General features: G+C 34.8%; 1 protein-coding gene across 1 annotated transcript in view; it reads right to left on the reverse strand.

The window, feature by feature from the left end:
- Positions 1 to 951, reverse strand: part of ndufs5 (NADH:ubiquinone oxidoreductase subunit S5) — a 2,089-nt gene extending 1,138 nt beyond the window's left edge. The window contains exon 1 of the mRNA XM_035681830.1: positions 832 to 951. The gene's annotated coding sequence lies outside the window, so the exon portion shown is untranslated. The remainder of the gene's footprint in view (positions 1 to 831) is intronic.
- Positions 952 to 2,492: the final 1,541 nt, after the last annotated feature.

Raw genomic sequence — 2,492 nt, forward strand, 5'->3', positions numbered from 1 at the left:
ATGTGTTTCCTAATAAAACGTAAGGTTAAGAGATTCAAGTATGTTTTAAAAGTATTTAACATTTTAATTTAATATTTTCATTGTGATATTGTGATAACATCGTGCATCGCAACTATTTTTGGCTGCAAGATAATCGTGACAAGCCCAGTTTCAGGTGGAAAACAGTTTAATACAGCAGGACTTTTGCATGATCCTGCACATGTAACTAACTATTATTCAAACAAGATGTAATGCAGAGCAGCATGACAGCACAAAGCCAACACCAACTCACAATAACTATCACTACTACACTACAGACTCAAATGGAAGTGACATAACTGTATATATATATAATACAAATTCAATTATTATTCAATTAATTACATAAACGAAATCATTAAATACAATCACTCATCAATAACCAATAACTCCAAATCTTGGCTCCCAAACAATGAGACGATTTAGACCCAAAGGAAAGTGAGTTTGCAGGAATGTATTCTTTAATAACACACAAATAAACTCTTTTACTCCATTAACAAATGAACCCTACTGCCTAACACTGAGCTGACTACAGGCTGCCGAGCTCACCTTTAACACAAGTCAATACATGTGCACATGAACGAGCACTGACATTCATCGTTTTTAATCTGTGTTTTACATTGTCCCTGGATCAGATGTTTGTTGTCAGATCCAGTCTCCTTCAAGCCTTCCTGCTAACCACCATCCGCTCCCAGTTCACTCCGTTTACACTCACTGGTGCTGCTTTCAGTCGACCCGTGAACTCTACACTGGGTTAAAACGAGCAGGGCGCTGTTGAAGTGGCAGTATAATAAAGAAATGATTTGTTTTTACCGTCTTTTGTTGGCTTCACTTTAACCTTCCTTCGCTTCCACGCGTGGCGCTTTACGGCTGAACACAACACGGCCGTAGAAAGATTGGTTGTGTCGTGAAGAGACCTGTGCTGTAAGGGTGCATTACCGCCGCCTACTGGATTAAAGGAGGAGATATTCAGTAAAACACTACTAAAACCACAACTAAACCCCAAATGTATCTGCATTTTCCATTTTGTCTCATCAAGAAGATTTTCTAATGTAACACTGTCTTAATTTCTTCATTCATTTGTTCTTTTCTACTGAAGCGTATTGCATTCACTTGAAAAAAAAATAAAAAACTTTTTTTTTCTGAGTAATTTATTTTTTGGTTTGTTTTTTGGAATATTTTTTTCTGTTTTTCTGACTCTTTTTCCCCCCTGTTTTACTGAGTAATTTTTTCTGTTTTTCAGAGTAATTTTTTTTCTCTGAATTATCGAGATACTTCTCCTCCAACCTGCAAGTGACTCCCATGGACATTTCTATGTCTAGCAGATCTGAATGTGCTTTCCTTCTGAACAACAAGTCCTCAGGTGCCTGTGTAGAGTCGACAAACTAATGACAATACCATCTATATGACTTAAAGACAGGACTATCTCCCAGTGTCTTAAACCCAGCTCAAAGTAAAACTTGATTGAACTAATCAACTAATTAAATTGAGCTCTCAATAAAGGAATTAATGCATCTATTGTTTCAAATGCCCTCTAAACTCAGAAAAAAGATTAGTCAGAAAAACAGAAAAAAAAAATATTCAGAAAATCAGAAAAAAAATTACTCCGAAAAACCAACCATAAAAATAAATTACTCTGAAAAACAGAAAAACAAATAACTCAGAAAAACACAAATAATTACTCAGAAAAACAAACCAAAAAATTAATTTTCAAGTGAATGCAATACGCTTCCGTACTTGCTGCTCTATACTTTATTCCAACAGCACATGTTGATTCGATTCTGGTTAATCACAGGGTGTGTACACTCCTGTTTTTATAATGTGTGGCCACCTAAAACAGGTAATAATGTTCTCCCGGCCTCCGGTCTACTCCCCTGTTCTGTACCAACATGCTCATGTTATGTGTGTAGTTATGTCACCGTTGTCCTACTCTGAAAGCACTTTTTAACCTCAGCTGTACTTAGTGGGACTGTAAGTAGATTATATGCACTTTGCATGACTGTTTGGCTCACATATTTAACCCTTTATGTCCTTCAACACCTACAGCAAACATTCAAACCTTCCTTATGTATAATATATGAAAGGTTTCAAAATAAAATGTATTGTGTACATAATGATTTTCCAGACAATACAAACTATCAGAACCAGGTTACTATATTATCTGTGTGGCCGTGAAGAGTTTTTGAGGAATTTCATTTGTATTTGTATCAAAGCTTTTCTCTTTTTCTTTACAACTCACTTTAATTGTTCATTTTAATCTTTTGTGTAAATCTGTCTACATTTATACATTTGGATGTTTTGTGTTTTTTTTTTGTTTTTTTTTTTACCACAAATGCACCTATTTATGTATATTTTCAACACATATTAATGACAATATATTTTTGTTGAAAAGCAGCCTAAAGCAACTCAAAATGACACTCTCACTAATATTTTGTACATTTTCACATTCTCATGACTTCATCCAGCTTCAGTAA

Source organism: Morone saxatilis, unplaced genomic scaffold, assembly GCF_004916995.1.
Source record: "Morone saxatilis isolate NCDOM2014 unplaced genomic scaffold, NCSU_SB_2.0 Contig9, whole genome shotgun sequence".
Taxonomy (NCBI): domain Eukaryota; kingdom Metazoa; phylum Chordata; class Actinopteri; family Moronidae; genus Morone; species Morone saxatilis.